Raw genomic sequence first — 18938 nt, 5'->3', positions numbered from 1 at the left:
GCATGCACACGTTTGGTAACTGGAAACGTTTACACGGTGCGAGTGTGATTTAAGGCGTCTGTCTGATCAACTGCCGGTCTCTCCACTCTATACTCACTTCTTATCCAATGAATGCTGGGATAGACTGTAGCAGAACTCAGAACAGCAGTTAAGAAAATGGGAGTATCATTTTCCTTGAGGAATGTTCTTTTTTCAAAAGGATATCAGGGTATTATTAATTGTGAACCAAGTGAGGAAAGTGCTGGGTTTCATAGCACCGTTTCAAACCCTGCATCCTCCACAGCTGGCGGCCCTTGAGAATTCTTAAAAAAAAAAAAATCTAGTTTTCAGCAAGTCATCAAAATGTGCTGACTAAAAGAACAACCACTTTTCTGTTTTTCTTTGATGTAATAGTATAACTGGTGTTTCCTTTGTTTCCTGAATTGGTGATGTGCCTCTCATTCCTCAACCTGACCGCTCGCCATTGATCATTTATTATGCTCGGTGCCTGCCGGAGCCATCGATTGAGAGGGAGGAAATAAAATAAGACTTGTGGAAGTGAGGTATGGTCCTCAGTGAGCGTGAGAGCAAAGGTGCCTGATGAAATTTCACACTCGGTTCTTATTCTCCGCTCATAGTTGACGAGCCTGTAGATTCAGCGTTAAAGGCACAGAGCGTGACACATATGAAGTCATAAGGTTTGCATGTGACAGCCTGTGAATATAAACACGAGTGCTTATGCTTTTTTGTTTGTGTGAATGACTAATTCTCAAACTCCAGTGAACTAGAACCTCTTTATTTTTTACTGTCGAGCAGCAGTGGTATGATGCTGGGATGATTGGCCCAGAATCTAATCACTCTAATGTCTGTGGCAGCCCTAAATCACAATCTGTGGCAGGAGTGTGACGCCTGTTCTGTCCTTCAGAAGGGAAGCCTTTCATGACTCCTTCCATATTGTAATTATTCCAACTGGATATGAGCTATTGCACTTATTGGCTGGGGTAAGGCACCGGCTGCCTCTGCTTTCATTGGCTGGCTGGACACCTCTCTGCCACCTGCCATTGGCTGCCTGGAGGAGAGTGGGAGGGGAGCTCACCCCATCCTCCCCCTGTGGCAGAGCTTGTAAATGTAAAGACTCTTTCTCTGTCTATTATCTGAGTGACTCGGGCTTTTGGAGTCTGCCTCCGAGCGCGTGTGTGTTTGTGTGTGTGTGTATGTTGGAAGGAGAAAAGAGATAAAGAGAGAGAGAGAAAGGGAGGGAGAGGCAAGCGGCGTTTATTCTCCCCCCTTTAGCCTCCCCGTCTCCCTGCTCCCTGTCACTCCATCCTTCCTCCCCTCTCCTGGACCACCCTCCAGCCCCGCTTCCAGCCGGACCGAGACCCCCTACCACCCAGACCACCCCGGGACCCTTTGACTCTCCTCACTTCTCCGTCCCACCAGCCAAAACCTCTGAGCAGGTAAGAGTCTGCTTTTCTCAGTCTGCACTGAGCTTCAAAAAAGTACTTGCTGCTCTCTCCTCTTCTTCTTTTTCTTCTTCACTCACCTAAAGCACCTCTAAAACTGCCGCTCTGTTCTCTTCTCACCTGTTTCTGTCTTCTTTGCCTTATCTATACGCATATTACAAGTTTTCCCTGCAGCACTTCTTTCCCCTCAGAAAAGTGACACGGAGATGCTATCAGTGAGGTCACCATATTTTTGTTCTTGCACTGATATTCTGCTTTGATATCAACTTCCTCCTCCTTCTCTACCCTGCAATCGCTGCATCTCCTCCCCTTTTGTCTTTTGCAATCTCATACCCTCCAGCTTTAACCACGTGCAAATTCACTGAGAAGTCTTTTCTTTTTTTCTTTTATTTTGAAGTCTGCCCCGGAGCACAAATTGACAAGGACACCATGCTGTATTTTGGTAGCGGAAAAGGCATCTCTAATTGATTTCTGAAAAGTGTTTATGTTAGTTGGTGATGGCTATTTATAGCTGCTGACGTGCAAGGCACACATGCTTTCGCTAGGCCACTTCCTAGCAGAACACGGGTCCGTCCGCTGGCTCCAGAACACATGACATTGCACAAAGTGTAATGACTTTACAAGGCAGCGACTTGCTTGATTGAATCAAGCAATCTTTCCACCCAGAGAAGTCCAATATTAACATGGCCCATAAAGCATTCCTGGCAACAGCAGAGGAGGAGAAAAAACTGCTTAGTTCTTGAGCCGCACATCCTGTACTTCACCAGGAAGGGGAAGTGGAGTGTGTATATGTCTGTGTGTGTGTGTGTGTATTTGTGACTGAGACAGAGATACAGCTAAAGTGCTTTAGACATCAATACTGCCAGCCAAGAGATTTTAAAGCCACTCAATCATTTCTGAAAATTGGACCTTACAACAACATCAGCTGCTGCTTCCCATGTGGGGTTTTGAGGGTGGTTTTTGAGGCGCAGGTAGAATGCATAATACTAATTTAACTTGTGTTTTCACTCCACCGGAAAAACTCCTCTTATATGCAGAGTTACAGGTGTGAAGAGCTGAAGCGATTTTTATTATCAATCTCTCTGCTAAATGCAACACGGCAATTAAAAATGTTTCTTACACACCACTTTCACCTTTGCTTAGTTTATTTAGATGTTCACATTTTCCTATGTGAGAAGTTAAAAACACCATCATTTGCATGCATATTCACATTATATTTCCATAATGCAATCATACTAAGCCTGCCTGTGACTTTTAACTTAAAAAGAACTCATTGTGTCTTGCAGACGGTTTGACCTTTCTCTCTGTGATAATCATTTTCTAATTTAGACAAAAAGAGCATCTGTGACAAAGCCTTCTGGGAGCGTCAGTTGTCCCAGTAGGGCCGCCTCAGGGGAGAGCAGCATCGTTAGTGACAAACAAGAACAGAAAGAAAACACAGAAATCTGTAACTGTGAGCAGTACTTTGATTTGGCATCTTTACGGTGTTTTTGACTACAAATATGTCAGTGTAGAGAGGATTTATGATGCTGCCGACTGCATGCTCATACTCATTTCTTCAAGTGTCAGGCTGTTAGTTTATTAGGAAGTGTAAATTAAGAATGAAGGAACGTGCTGGTGTTTGTTTGCACCAGTGCACAGCAGAAGCTCAGCTGGCTGTGGCCAAGATGCTGACTCTCTTCTGTCTTTCATTAATCCAAACAATTAATTTTTATTCAGTAATGAAATCTTAGGCTTAATAATGTTGTAGAGCTACTATGGTGAAGGTTCTAATCAATAAGTGTAATCTTGATTAACTCAATTAGTCCTTAACTTGATAAACATCCATTTATTAAACTTAAAATGTGCCTTTTATATGGGGACATTCCTAAAGACATTATGGGGGCAAAAAAATGCTATGGTGGGGGTGGGGACATGGTCATCCAGTACAGAGTTGGGACCAGGCTAGCGGGTGCTTTTGACCTCGCTAGGGCAAACTGCTGCCCCGCATCCTCTACTGTGGGACATCTCCGGGTGGCAATGACAGAGGCAATTATGGGCTCAGGTAGCAGCAGATTCACGCGCCTGAGGATACCTGCACCATACCAAAAGGCCACGCTGACAATCAACCAATACCTCAGTTGAGCACCATAAAGTGGAGTTGATGGCAGACCCTTGCAGGTGCAGACGCTACCTGACGTCTGTTAGATGAATCCCATTGACGAAAGCTTCTCTTTTATATCAAGATAAAGACAATTCTAAGTGAGTTTGGGGATTTAGAGAGACTTAAAAAACAGACCTCTGTAAAGGAAAGGGGTGCAAAACCAACAAAAGAGTATAGCAGCAAAAAAAAAGTGATTTATTGTTTTCCAAATCATTGACAGACAATTAAATGAAAGACACAAGAGGATGCAAGGGACAGGGTGACAGGGAGGCTGTGGTTACTGCTCAAGGGAGCATCTGAAAAAAAGACAACGGCCTAAACGGAAATTAAACAAAATGGCAAAAGTTGGAATAAAAGATGTAGGTCTGACCAGTAAACGCCATGATTGTAAATTCACCGTTTTCATCAAATAGTCAGCTGCATTTAGTGAATCACAACTTATATTCATGAATTCAGACAGTAATTCTACTGTAAGTAAAAAACATACACCTCAAAGCAAACCTAAAACAACTATAGGTACATGAAATATAAGTGGCCTTGTTTTCCTTCTTATGGACGCAACTCTCTCATGAGCCCAGGAGCTCCCGTGCAGCTATATTTAATGCACTTACTGCGCTCTTGCACCGTAAGCTCTCATAAGAATGCATATGCAACATCCCTTGAAGAATGAGATATTTATGAACCCCTGTGATGTGTTTGCACACGCCTGCTTGCGCACTTGCGTGGCTTTATAAGCCACCACTTTATGCTTAAGCTGAGCTGCGTGTATTTAATGCAGACAACGAGTGTTGCTCACCGTGTCACGGCAGTTTTACACCTTCACTTCACAGAATGCCACAGCTGTCAGTTTAGGGCACTAGGTGTTTGTGGAGGTTTGATTTGAGCAAAACACACAAATGTAGTGCTGAAAGAGCAGCAAATGAATTGTGAACAGGCAGGAATTGTTTTTACAAAATAAAGACTGATTAAAGCTGAGCAGAGATCTATTAAAGGGGTGCAAAATGTGTTAATAGAGCTTGTTCATTTCCCCTAATTTTCCAAATCTAATAACTGCACTGGAAAAAGAGGCATCACATGTATCCAGTACTTCCTCCTATGTAAAGCCAATGCAATGCAAGCAGCTGGCCCTTTGTGGCTTGGCCCTTTTGAGCCATTCCGGATCTCCCACTGGCCTGGCCCAGTGCACAGTGTGGTGGGAGCTGCCTGTGTGGGGACTGGCTCAGTGTGAAAAAGACCTGTGACACTCACTGGATGCTGTCATGCAGTAAAGGAGAGCAAACGGACACGGACAAAAGGCCTGACAAAGAATTCCTGTCTTTACACTGTGGAGTTCTTCCCTTTGAGCTAATAAATGATAAACTAACTGAGGACTAGTGTATATATTTCCATAATAAAGATTGATTACAGCATATGAATAACATGGAAAGTCATTTTTACTTCATCTTTGCTTTTCAAGTGGCATTTCATCCCCACCTCTCAAACCCTGAACCCTCCCTTTTTGTGGATGTGATTTAACACCATAAAAAGACAGCCTTAAGGATTAAAATGTGTACACATGTGGCATGTTGTTTACATTCAATCACCTAACAGCATAAGATTAAGGTCTTGTTCTGTAAACTACACTTTCAGGATAAATCCACACTATAAAAAAAATAAACAAAAACAGAAAAATCATCAGGGTTCTTGTTTGTTCGTTTGGTTTTTTTTAATGAAGCGTTCCGTAAATAATAAATTCAATGTGTAGGTAAATTAAAAAAACTGGGAAAAAATCCTTTAAAAAACAAATAATCCAGAAAATTCCTAGAAAATTGTAGAAAATTTCTTCTAGCAGTGGAGGGAACCTAGGTGTTTGTGGAGTGACACAGAAAAATAAAATGAAATAAAATAAAAATATAAAATAGCTGCAGGTATAACGCCATGTCCATACTCTGCAAATGATATTTGGCATACATATAAATATAAATATAAAATATAAAAGTGTGTCTTTAAATTTTTTTCTTGCCAACACAAACCTGGTGTGTACGTTTGGACTGAAGCCAAAGTGGTTTAGTTCTCCTAAATCAGCTGTCAAACTGGTGCATATACCAAATCAGATGACCTACAATAAAAAAAAGCCTAAAGCTGCTTATCTATGGCAAAAATGATCATGATATTTAACAGGGGTGCTCATTAACTTTAAGAACACGCTGCATTTACTATATATATATTCGTTTAACAATGGATTTCCTGGAACCATGATATCCTGCAACTGTGACTCAACAGTCAATCAATCAGTGCAGACTGAACTGAGCCTGACGCAGGCTGGTGGGAGTGATTATGGACTTTTAGGAATGGGTACTGTTGTTAAAGGAATGGGGGTGTCGGTTTTATAGAACACACAAGGATATTATCATGAAACAATTTGTGGCAGCTATTTCAATTATCTTGTTTTCATAATTGGAGGAACCCAAAATTTAATTTGAAAAAAGGTTAATTTTTCATGTATTATACAAACCAACTGACTCCAAGTACAGCAGACGAGGTTCATTTGGTTTTAGCAACAGTAATGAAAATGAAATTAAAACGTGCTTCACTACTACAGTCACACTATTAGACAAACCAAACCAATCATCTGGTCACCTGTGTTGCATGCTTACAGGAAAAAAAAACGACATTTTGTAATGAACAACTAATGGTCTTGGTGTCACAAACATTTAAAGCCACCGTGCATCAATGCCACTCACATGAGCAGGACAGAAAATTTAAAACCATTTTCTATACTGTATTATTAACCAATACACCTTTAAGTTGGGGTGTACACGCCATAATTATAGGGTGTTGCAAAAACTCTGTGATACTTAGTGAAGCTGCTAGATGGCTAACCTTAGCTAGCTTGCTTCCTTGCCAACGTGACCGTTAGGAACATACTGAAATCAGTTCTTTGTTGATATCAGTGATTAGTGGAATACATTTCTAAGCTACCATTCATCACTGTTGATGATGTTGGGAGCAAAAAACAGCGACTGAGGCAGTCAGGATTGACAATAAATGTCATATTATTTGGACTTCACATGGAACTTAACAGGTTCTTTGAGGCAGCTGTGCTTAGGCATGCCATACATTAGTGAAACAACTTCAACCACATTAAAAAGACCCTTGCAGTTAATTCAAATTAGCAGTTGGTCAGATGCTATTAAGTATAGCCATACCAAAACATGAAAGTATATATATTTTTTCATTCTAGCTCGAGTGGTTGAGAGCATCAAGCCTTACAGCAACCAATGGGCATTTAGAGAAATTATACCCTGGGTAGTTGATAAAACACTTGCATAGGAAACTGTGCAAACAAACCAGTGGGCACTCCTGAGGCCACCGTCTGTTTTTTTACATTTCACTCCTGCCTTTAGACCAGTTGATTTGTAAGCATTTCTCAGTCACTGAGCTGGGCCATAAACCTAAACAATCTATCAGGTGTCATAATTCAAAGCAATGGATGGGTGTGAGGCACTGCTGAAATTGAACATGGCATCTCTTAAAAGTTGAAGCTATTGGAGAGAATTATGATCTGTGAAACCCGAGGGCCGTTCTGTCTCCGCGCAAAAGCCACTGGCTGATGTAATTTAAGCTAGCGAAGGTTTTTGAGATCAATCAGGGAGGATGGAGAGTAGGGAGGGGGCGAAATGGAAGAGGCTGCTGAGGGTTAAGAAGCAAAAGGTGAGGCAGGAACAGAGCTTTAGCCTTCCCCGCTGCTTTTCTTGCATCGCTACGGGTGGTGAAGTATGGTCATAAATAGGCAGCCCCTCTGCCCCGTGTACTATTTTTACACTCGCTAATACGGGCAGTGGTGAAGTGACAAGAAAATATTATTGTTGGCTTGGAGTAAAGCGAACTGTAGTGATTAAAGAGCTATGCAGAAACCCAGAGCGGAGGGTTGTGTCAGAATTAGCCTTGTGCTCCTCTGTTTTTAGGGGGTTTTTTTTAATTAGATTAGAGCTCCACTGTGTTCATTTATTACTGTGTCTGACATGTGTTGAAAGGTCCATTTTATGCCTTGAATACGAGTGCAGTTACTCATTACTTTTCTATTTAAAAGAACAAGCACTTCTATGCAGATTTATTGTTGTCTCAGTTAAAACAACAGCAACGCTGTGACAGCTTCAAATGAATTAAATATTCCAATTGCTCATGGGAACACTGATATTAAAGTTTCTCACGAGAAATTTAAAAAAGTGACCTGGAAGAAACAGGCACAATGGAATATAAGATTGATAGAGTTTGAGTAGTGCTAAAGAAGAAATTTTCCTGTAATTCCATCCATGTCATACCAATATCAGCTGCTCTCACCATTTCAACATCGACAGTTTACACCTGCTGATGCTGTCACATACTGTGACCCAGATTGTGACAGAGGAACACTGTGCATACCTTATTGGTGTCTCTCACATGTAACAATCAATTATTCAGAGGACTTTTTTAAATCCACACACCCACCCACTGACTCAGAATTTCCAACCACTCCTGCCCCACCCTCCAGAGATTCATCTGCCTCATGACAACAGCCCAAAACCGGTGCTATTAATTTTATTTTTGGCGTTTGACCTTAAAATTCACCTCACTGCTCTATGGTATGCACCTAGGTCATTGTGTGTGAATTTAATTAAGCTACTATTTATTCATTTACTAGTATCATTATTATTAATATTATTATTATCATAATTGTTCTTCTAATGACCTAACCAGCATAGACTAAATGATGAATTGCAGTCTTTTTACCCAACTCTATAATAAATTAGTGTGCAGACTCTAAGATCCGAAATTTTTCAAAACCCCTCTACAATTAACAGTCTTACAGCTTTTCAAATCAGTCACATTTTATCCACTTTTGACAAAGAAAATAGTCAAAACTCTTCCTACGAGTCGCACTATGCCAGCTGGAATAGAATCCAGCCCTTTAGGCACCAATAAGTAAGATAGGCAGTTAAGAATATGGATGGATGGAAATAAATAATCAATGGTTGGTTAAAAAGTTTGCGTAACCCCAACCCCTCACTGTTCTTCTGAATGAGCAGCTGGCTTGCAGTCTGCCATTTCTTGCTTCATCCAAGTCTGAAATGTGTCAGAAGCAAGCAAGAGACTAAACATTCTGTTGTTTGCTATAAGAAACAACATAATCAGTATTATGCACACACACATCATATATATATTATATAGATTTTTTATCCCTGCAACATAAAAATATGTTGTATATAATTTAGAGTTTTTAAAGATACTTTTCCAAAACTGATCATGAAACAGTGGCCAACATAGTTGTATGTTAGTCACTGCTCTGCACAGCTAAAGTCTTGATCTTATAAATGGTGTTTCATATGGGCAACAACACCCCGCTGCACTCAGAAATCTGTTATTCTTCATGGTTTGTGCTATGCAATAACAGTTTGTCACACAGCTCAAGAGCTCTTATACAGCGTTCAGGCCTAAATTAGTTGCTGCACACTGGACCGTCAGTGAGCCGCAGAAACAAAGCATTCAGACATCGAAGCTAACGTCAACTAAAAGCTGAAATTATGTGTCTGAACTTCCTGAATTACACAACACAAGTCTGTGTTTGTATTGGCCCTTTGGGAGGAAAGGTGGTTTCCAATCCAAGCAGACATGTTAAAAATTTTCTTTAATGCTTAGGTAGCATGTTGTGGGCAGAAAACATATACATACTTCAGATTTGTTATGCGTTTCTGCCCAAGAGGAACAGATTTAACAGAATATGTTCCTGATGGGTCTGAGAGCTGATATGCTATGTTTGGCTTTCTCCAAATGTACCTCTGTGCATTATAGCCAAACATCTCTACTTTGTTCCTGTCTGTCCAAAGGATACTGATCCAAAAGTCTTGTGATCGTTTAGATGCAGCTGCTAAAACCTAAACAGTGCTGCCATATTCTTTTGTAGAGACGAGAGGCTTCCTTCCAAACAAGGCATACTTGTTCAGTCTGTTTCTAATTTTGCAGTTATTAAGTTTAACATTTAACATGCTAGCTGAGGCCCATAGACTCGGAGATGTAGCCCTCAGCCTTTTTTAAAATTTCCTTGAGCATTTCACATCTTGGGGTGAAATTGCCATCTTTAATGTTTTCAACTTGTGAATAACCTTTCTCACTGTAGAATGACAGACCTCAAATTGTTTGGAAATGGCTTTACAACTGTTCTGGAAGCAACAATTGCTTCTTTAAGACCTTTAACTTTAAGACCTTGCCATTGTGTTAACACACAATTGCCAAAACTTGAGCTTTTATGAAGGTGCTCACACGTGTTGATGGTGTATTTTAGTTTTTCCACAGTTGCCCTTTGATTTTGCTCAAGCCAAGGCAGTAGATAACGTCTGGGTTCATAATCTAAATTAGACTGTCACAGTTGAGCAATGCTGTAACTGCGCTCTGCACCAGGGTCTCCTGTAGTGCAGTAGGTCATGAAAAAAATGAGAACAATAGACTAGAAACTACACAGATTGCCTTCATTCACAGTAAATGTGAAAGCCATTTGTAGAACGCACACATGAATGGCGCTATAAGGCAGCTACACTGAATATGATGACTCACATGGAGTAAAGGACTGGAGAAAATGACTGTGTCCTCTTTAAAGAAAAAAGGAAAGAGAAAAACAGACGTGTCTGCAGCTTACAGCGAAAATGCACGTCTGGTAATGTCAGGAGAAAGTGTAACAGATATTCTAAAGCTCATCTCTTAGCCTGGGCTCCTGGCACTCGCCACTGCCTCTCAGCATTTTTGCTTGATTAAAAAGCACCCAGGAGTTAGTAAGCGCGTGGTAGGTGTGAGCGCACACCCTGACAGCTTAACATACTGATTATTCAAGCCTCTTAGGCTAAGCCACGGCACTCGACTGATGAACGTCAACTCCCCTCTCTCCCTCACACAGTCTCGGTTTCTCCTCTCTTTTATTCTTCAGTTGAAAGAGTGGAAAGCCAGTGACAGCTTGCAGAAGGCAAACCTGTTGTCTGGGAAGCAGAGGGGATCAGTGACACAGTGATTCATACAGTGCAAGGCTTTATTTAGACATAATCCAGCCAATGTTGGGTCCGCTCACTACTTTTTATGTGGAACTGGCTAACAGGAGCCAGGCTCGAGTGTTTCTCCTGTGGGGTTTAACACATTATCAGAGCTTGTCTATGGCAACCTTGTGAAGTTAAGACATCAGTTAAACACAAAAAAGATCAGTCGTCTATTATATGTCTTTGATCATTTCTGTTTTGTTTTTGTAGATGAATTGCACTTTCCACATCACTGCCCCAGTTCAGTTACGGTGATGGGAAACACTCTGATTTCTGTCAACTCAGAGAATAATGCTCCTGTTTCTATTTAAATGCCCTTCAAGATTAAAAAGAAACATTTGAAGAACAATGAATTGCCACCAGAATACAGTGTGGATTTTATCCTGTGTGTTGCACTGCAGTGTAAGCAGTGTTCCTTTCTGTATTTGTGCTGTGTGCACTCTCAGCTTGCTGGCAAGGCCATGGCTGCTACTGCTGAGCCACACCTGACCAACAGATTGGCCCCAGCTGGAGGCCGGGGCCTGAACAGACACTGTGGAGGCCAGTGATTCAGCCGATGTCGTGGACTTGTACAGGTGTAAAAAAAAACAACTTCAAGAGCTGTGCATAAATCCTGGGTAGCAGAGCTGCTCATTAATAATCTTTTTGTATTTGTAATCTTGATTATTATTAAACAAATTTCATTATGTTGTTGTTTCTCAACTTATAAGATATTTTGCTGAACTTTAAATAAAATTCTAATGAAAGAAAAATAAATAAATGAGAAAAAAGGGATGGAGTATAAAGTCTGGCCTTTATTATGGAGTATTTTTGACACCTCTCCCACCTCAGGATGGCAGATGGGGGGTGGGGGTGAAAGAAAAACCCAGGTGGCAGAGGACAATGATGGGAAATAGAAATAAACTTCTAACTGCTCAGTCTCCACCACCCAGGAATAATGAGGATCTGACACATCCTCTCAAGCTGATGAAAATAGTTTTTTTTTTTTTTTTTTTTTACAGAAGCTGCCCAGAGCAGATGAAGAGGCAGGAAGTCAGACACGAGAACAGCACAGAGAATCAAGACCAATTTCAAAATAAAAGACCAAGTGGAGAATTAACGCTCCACTTCTAACACACTCTTGGTGTGACGTGAAAGATGGAACTAATTGTAACGCAAAGGCAACGTCAAAGGCACATGCTGGGTATATTCCTAGTGTGACCCTCTGCAATCCAGAGACAAAAGTAGCAGCAGGCAACCATTAATGATTCTTCCACACACTCCCCTACAGATACAGTCTTTCAGTCATCTCAGCTCCAGCTGGCCTAGGTGCTGGGTGACTCTGGGTTTTATGCAAGGGGCAAAGGCACATCACTGTATAAAAATGGGATGCATTTGTTTTATAGCACAAGACAAGACATGAAATCTTTGCATATCTTGTTTTCATAACTGTTGGAAGCTAAAACCAAAACTAGGATGGAGTACAAAATAAACTGCAGCATGATTTGTTCAGTGGTTACACAAGATTTTCTCACCGTGCGAGTTTGAAGGACAAAAATAAGAGAGACATTGACTGAGTGGCTATTTTCATTTCAAGCCCCTCTCACAGCAAATAAGCAATTCATATTTTCCCCCATAGTGACAGTGGCGGGCAGATGTTTTTGCCTGTTTCTAAAGAGGCAAATATGAACTAAATGGGCTCAACTGGGTACTTGTTTGAGCATAACACTTTAAGGTAGACTGCCGCAGAGGAGACTGTCATTCAGATTGGCGTCCTTGGCTCAGACAGACAACTTTTGCCGTCTTATTTATTTGTTGTGAAGGCTGAGAATGCACTTGACTGGTACACTGTAGACTGGAATTACCAGAGATGCTTCATCTAAAGCTTTTTAAAGCAAGAAAGCATTTCTCCAAGCAAACGTGTTGGAAGTTAGTAAGACTGTCTAAATATTGGACTCCCTGATTCTGCAAATTCTCGCTTCAGTGGACGGAAATCTTGTAGCATGCAATTTGTCTGCACCCAGCTGAAGCTCCACCCCTCACAGTAAGTGGTCAGGGAGCTGAAGGGGGGATTCGACAGTGTTATGTTCGACATACTGTTAACATTGAATCATTAACCTGAGGTGGCACAGCATTGAGAAAAAATTAATAAGGAAAAAAAGCTAACTGCTTAAAACTTAATTAGAAACAGCAGGGGTCTTATTAACAAGTCACTCTCAGGTAATGATGTAGTATACACAGGATCATAAACAACAGTTTAAATCACACTAAATATCCTCCCTGTTTGAAGTCTTACACATACAAGAAAAAGAAAGAAGAAAATCCTTGGACACCGAGCATTTAGAGTTTAGGAGTCTGAAGCCTGAGTGCGTAGTCCAAGCTCACTGTATGTAACACTAAATATATGACCGATAACGGAGACTTGTTTCCTACAAAAATATGCTACATCCTTATTATTTAACTCAAATATGTTTAATAGATGTCTTCGTTTTAATTTTTTTACCTCACCACTGAATCCCTGGATGCACCAATAAAGGGACAGGCATCGTCAGCAACAAACTCAGGTAGTCTATGGTGCTAAAATAATTCTTAAACTCAGTTGGTTCCAAGGGGCTCAAAAGGGTGCCAAGAAAATATCCCACACACCATTACACCAGCAGCCTGAACTGTTAATACAAGGCAGGATAAATCAATGTTTTTTTGTCCAAGAGTCGCTCTCATGACTCATTGAGTGACGACACTGACTGGCCAATAAGCAGCATGTAGTCTGTTGACGTCATATATTCAGACTGACTCAGATTATATATATATATATATATATATATATATCTCAACACACATACACACTTTTGTGTGCAGCTCCAGAAGCATCCGCAGAAGAAGCTGCTAAGTCAGCAAGAACTCAGCCAAGTGAGCTTAAGCAGAGGGGGGAAAAAGAAAGAAAGAAAAAAAAAAAGGAGGCAAGACCGCTTCAGGAGCTTGAAAAACTGTTCTCCGGGTTGCTGCCGCTGGCGTATACTCAGCATCTTAGCTAGTGGGTTTGATGGGAAGAGGAAGAATGATGAAATAGGGGTAGGTCTGAAAGAGGAAAGCTTCAAATCATATTAGCCAAGGCCGCGATTTTCCACCTCTCTACGTTTACAACCTAATTCATTAATCAGTAAAAATTCCAGACATCCCCCAGGAGACACATTTAAGAATTCGATCATGTACAATCAGGGTTGACATTTGAATGCTTTGTTGCTCTGAAATAATGCTTCAAGTGTGCAGTAACTCCTGCAAAACCTAACATGCATGCATGCCTTAGTGTAGATGCTTTCCCTTCTGTCTTTCCCTTCTTTCCACATTAAGAGGAAATGCTCTTAACCCTCCCTTCTTCCTCTATTATTCATTCAATGGAATACTGAAACTGCAACTACTCATACACTGAACCAGTGCTCCCTCTCTCCTGCCTTGTTCTCTTTGCTTTCTTCTATGCTCACTAACTCATCCTCTAATCTCCCGTTTGCCATGTCACCTCATGACAGAAGAGACATGACATTTCACAATGCTCTTTGAGACACACGGCATCCGTTTCAGCACGGCACATAATAACAGCAGCAATAAGGGAGACTTGTCGTTCATTGTCTTAACGCTTCAGTCAGCTTTTCTTTAACTAACAGACACAGCTCTTCTACTACATTTACCTCTCTGTCGGTTGACATTGTGATGCCAAATCTGGCACAAAAACTATAAGAACATCCTCTTGATGTTCTTTTTAAATTTTGCACAGCTTGATATGAGTGGAGCTACAGTCTTCTTCCCTGCAGGGAAATCCAAAGCGGAAGCAGATTATTTAAACAGCAGGGTGTGATCTCCGTGCGCCCAGATTTAACAAAACTTGATCACTGGCTAATTTGCTTTTGTCGTCCTGTAAAACGAAGCTGTGTGACGTCATCGATACCCCATGCAATGACAAGCACACGCTCTGTAATTTCTCTGTAAACTTTTTTAAATTATCAGTGTGAAATCCCAGGCTACCACAATAAATCGACTTGTTTTTGTGTGTACAAGTTCAGAAACATAAAATTTCCTCCCTCCCTCTTTGGGATTAAGTGGTTATATACTGGGACATCAAAGAGCTTTGGTGCCATCTCGATATTAAGGGAAGGCTCTGTGATGGAGGTGTGAGGATGTCAAATGTTGCTTAACAACACAGGATATTCCCCGGACACACAAACGGAAAGACAAGCACAGTCAGTGCCTGTTTAACACACCAATGAGCCAAACACACCATTTCATGATTTTGTGCTGCTTGTCTTTTTTGTGCAGTCTCCTGCATCTTGCACCTTTCTATACTCCTTCGTGCTGTCATTCATGACCTGAATTTTCTCTCTTTCTTTTAGGCTTTTCACAGGTTTAATCATGTTGCACAGCTAAAAAAAAATGCTTGTGAGTGGGACACAGGAGGGCCCATGTACATGAAAATTGCATCAATTATAGATGTCACATGTCACTAATTTACAAGATTGATGCAAACAAACAATATGAGTTCCTTTAATGGAGATACCATCATTTGGAAATGCAAGGAGAGAGACTGATTTGCGTTTGATATGTTGGGATTGATGTGTATGTTTAGACTTTACTGGGCAAGCAGTGCCTGCCTCGCTTGCACAGAGAGCACACCCATAATATAAAGAGGGCATATACACAACCCTAAAGGCTTTACTGCTTGTCATAATGATGCTGACAGTTGGATATAACAAAGTTTTCTTTACCTAATACCTTGAAATTCGAAATTGTCTTGTTTTATTCATACACACCGACAGAATTAGATCTAGCACTAAACTTTGAACCTGACCTTAGAAAAGTTGTCTAGTCCTTCATTTTAATTAAGATTAATGACCAGAATTGAACTGATGTGCCATTTCTAACTTTCTGGAATAAATGAAATGCTAGTTCAAAATGCAGCATCGAGGTGTGTTGTTGGTTTGACTGATCAGTTTAAAGCTCTTCTGGCGCTTGTCCTAAATGACATGGTAGAAATGTGGACCCTATGTGAAACATTTGAAGCTTTAAATCCTCCAAGGCACTCCTGTCTGTTTCAAAGTGTGGGCTTAAATCTAAGGTAGCTATGGTTTGACATCAGGATCCCTCGCTTTTCAAATGACCTGTCTGGCTCACTTTTTTTTAAAACTGTAATTTTAAGACAATTTTATATCCCTGTGCAACATTTTCTCAAATTGTTGCAATTATGTATGTGTGTTTGTTGTTTTAAAAAAAATTGCTTGTCATTTATTAAGTTGACAGTATTGTTGCTTTTTTGCATTAGGTTTTGTAAGACGTGGGGCCTTACACAACTTTAGATTTGTCCCGTTTTGTTTTTTATCCCTAATGTGCATTTGATTGAACTTAGCATTTAGCATTTGCACCGATATCAAAGGATTCTAAAACTTAGTTCTCAGTGGTACAATATAAATAGAATTGTTTTTATTCCAGATATAAACACTTATTATTAGCACACACATGACTGCCTCTTTCAGCAGTACAGAATTGGTCTACACTAGGCTGCAAAGGATATTGAGATGTGTATAAGCACAGGGGCAGTCACATATTGAAATCTCCCTAGACCACAAATAGGACGACTACAGTATTTTAATCACTGCAAATCTGCACATCCAAACTTTTAACATCAGCTCACTGGTACAACAAACAGAAATAAGACTGGATGATTTTTACATTTGATGTCTGGCTCCATTAATTTGTGTTTTCCTCAGAGTTCCAAGTGCCATCAAAAGGTCTTGTTAGCCAGTGACCTCATTAATGTGGTTGGATCAAACAGACTTGTATCTGATTCTAGCGACCATTTAGCAACAGGGTTCTCAGCTGCAGGGTCAGAACACCACAGGGGGTCAAAAGTCAATTTTACTTCATTGAGTCTTTATTTATGGGTCACCAGGAGTACTTTCATCCCCTATAATAATTGCTTAATATACAGGGGCACCTCAAATAAGGTAGTACAGCTTATTAAGACATTTTTTTGGTATACTTTGGATAACATATGTAAACACATTTTTATCTGCCTATATGATTTATATACTGTTTTACCTTTTAATTCAATTCAATTCAATTTTATTTATATAGCGCCAAATCACAACAAAAGTCGCCTCAAGGCGCTTCATAGATACAGAGAAAAACCCAACAATCATATGACCCCCTATGAGCAAGCACTTTGGCGACAGTGGGAAGGAAAAACTCCCTTTTAACAGGAAGAAACCTCCGGCAGAACCAGGCTCAGGGAGGGGCGGCCATCTGCTGCGACCGGTTGGGGTGAGAGAAGGAAGACAGGATAAAGACATGCTGTGGAAGAGAGACAGAGGTTAATAACAGATATGATTAACTATGGAATCTTTTGTTATATGGATTGTTGGAATGTATGATGATGACTTATGATGCTAATCTTTTGAGTCAGGGCAATGGTTGGTCACAACAATCCTGCACACCGTGTGCAATTTGATATGCAATTAGTAAAATATGGGATCAATACTGGTATGAATGTTTTACATTTTCAAAAATCGAAGGTCTGATATTAGTTAGAAACTGAATGTCCTACATGGACTACCAGGCCTTGTAAGTAAAATAAGGCCGAAAATAACATGTTAGAGATTTTTTTTTTCAATGCTAGGATGATACTGTATGCATCTCATGAAGAGGGATCATAATAGGGCATTCCTTTGATCATTACCCATAGGGGTAAACATCATACTGTATTCAGCACAACAACATGTCAGTCAGGCTCTATTTATTATTCAAGGAAGCAATTATAGTAATGATAGTAATTCTATTCTAAAAATAATAGCTCCTTTGTGTACATCTGCTTATATCTTTGCTTGTGTTTGAGCAAAGGAGAAACTGAACAGCTGAGAAACTGAGTAAGTGGCTCCTAACTGAGAAAATTCACTTGAGAATGCTCAGTTAGTTCAGCATTATTAAATCTGTAATTTACCACCGTAGGGAGCAATCAAGCACCATATGCAATCCATCTTTATGGAAAGGAGAAACTCAGGTAATACACCCTGTCAGAGAAAGTGACTGGTCAACAGTTTGCAACTGGTAATTTATCAGATTTATTAACGCTGGCAGTTTTCATCTGCTCAAAAAAAATTGTACTAGTAAGGGAAAAAAACAGCTGCACAATTTCCACGCACAAAAGGGGGTGTGTCTCATGATGCATGAAACATATTTGGCTGACTACGTCTTTGTGTACAAACAGGTGACAAATTAAAGGAAAATCTGTATAACACATCTTAGTAAGCTTCAAAAAGCCTCATCTTTGGAACTATGCTGAAGGGATGGACACAGTTCTTCCAGAAGTTATTCCCGCAGGAGTCCAAAATCTCTCGCAGGTGTTCGGTTGAGTGGAGTTCTGGATACATTTTCAGTGCCCTAAGGATGGTGGCTCATGCTGGAAGAGACCATTTTATCAAAGGATTAAGGTCACTCTGATAAACTACAGACTCTCCATGACTAATGTGAGACGTGCCCCCTCATTTGTATTTGTTTCTGTAGGTATTTGACTATGCAGAGAGAGGTACTGTGAGACTTTAGGCAGTCTAAAGGCTATGGAGATGCACTTGTGGGCAGTGCTCCAAAAAGGCAACAGCTTTTTGTCCAGGGGAGACTGCACAATCTAGGGGAAAGCTCACTGGTTATAAAGTTGGCATGAACAGGACGATAAGAGACAACAGTTCTTTCTGTGAACTATAATTGATGGCAACTAAATTCTAATTTTTATATCCATAATAAAACAAACTATTAAACATTAAACATATTTTTTAAAGATAACTGGATGTCAACTCTTTTCAGTTCAGTTCAGTTCATTTTTATTTCAAACATTTCAAACATGTGCCTTCACAATCATTACAAAATATTATTACATTATTTGTTTGAAAAGGAGTAGGCAGAAGTATTTACTTATTTGTCCCTACGCCCTCATATTTGCAGATACACAAGTTATGGAAAAACAAACAAACCAAAACAAAAAACCCAAAAAAGAACCACAACACCATTACCAGCAACATTACTGTCCTGGGTTAACCCCGTTTTCTTCATTCTTATACTTATTTAAAATTAGGTTTTTATATCTTACTTTAAACTGGTTTATGTTTTTACTGTCTTTTATTTCTTCTGTTAGACTGTTCCATAATTTAACTCCTGCAATTGAGATAGACATCGTTCTTAAAGTTGTTCTAGCACTTTGTATTTTCAAATTCCATTTCCCTCTTAAGTTATACCCACCTTCTCTTTCTATGAACAATTTACAGATTTCTTTTGGAAGCAATTTATTTCTTACTT

The 18938-nt window shown here is 40.1% G+C and overlaps 1 protein-coding gene across 5 annotated transcripts in view; it reads left to right on the top strand.

Moving 5' to 3' along the window:
• The first annotated feature begins 1137 nt into the window (after window positions 1–1137).
• The window catches only part of pcbp3 (poly(rC) binding protein 3), an 80357-nt gene continuing 62556 nt past the window's right edge, over window positions 1138–18938 (top strand). For all 5 annotated transcript variants that reach the window (XM_035909052.2, XM_006793707.2, XM_035909050.2 and 2 more), the window contains exon 1: window positions 1138–1436. The gene's annotated coding sequence lies outside the window, so the exon portion shown is untranslated. The remainder of the gene's footprint in view (window positions 1437–18938) is intronic.

Source organism: Neolamprologus brichardi, chromosome 16 (assembly GCF_056152115.1).
Source record: "Neolamprologus brichardi isolate AB-2024 chromosome 16, ASM5615211v1, whole genome shotgun sequence".
Classification (NCBI taxonomy): domain Eukaryota; kingdom Metazoa; phylum Chordata; class Actinopteri; order Cichliformes; family Cichlidae; genus Neolamprologus; species Neolamprologus brichardi.
The sequence above is the reverse complement of the archived record's forward strand: the minus strand, read 5'-3'. Positions and strand labels throughout refer to the sequence as shown.